This window comes from Octopus bimaculoides, chromosome 6, assembly GCF_001194135.2.
Source record: "Octopus bimaculoides isolate UCB-OBI-ISO-001 chromosome 6, ASM119413v2, whole genome shotgun sequence".
NCBI lineage: Eukaryota > Metazoa > Mollusca > Cephalopoda > Octopoda > Octopodidae > Octopus > Octopus bimaculoides.
The window spans coordinates 94,869,412-94,869,686 of NC_068986.1; the positions used below are offsets into that span (position 1 = coordinate 94,869,412).

The 275-nt window shown below is 27.6% G+C and overlaps 1 protein-coding gene across 1 annotated transcript in view; it reads right to left on the reverse strand.

Annotated features, from left to right (window-relative positions):
• The window catches only part of LOC106877771 (breakpoint cluster region protein), a 29,093-nt gene that overhangs the window by 9,620 nt on the left and 19,198 nt on the right, over window positions 1-275 (reverse strand). The window lies entirely within an intron of this gene.

Below are 275 nucleotides of genomic sequence, written 5' to 3' on the forward strand. Positions count from 1 at the left end.
CATACATACATGCATACATATATATGTATACACAAACACACACACACATGTATATACATACATACATACATACATACATACATACATACATACATACATACATACATACATACATATATATATATAAATTTATTTCCCAAACGCATGGATAATTTATCCTGATCACGCTATTTATTAGCATTATCACGCGTTTGGGAAATAATTTTATTTCTGTATCTTACAATACATCTCAACGCTTCTGAAAAAGAACAAACTTTGTTTACTTTCATCGTAAA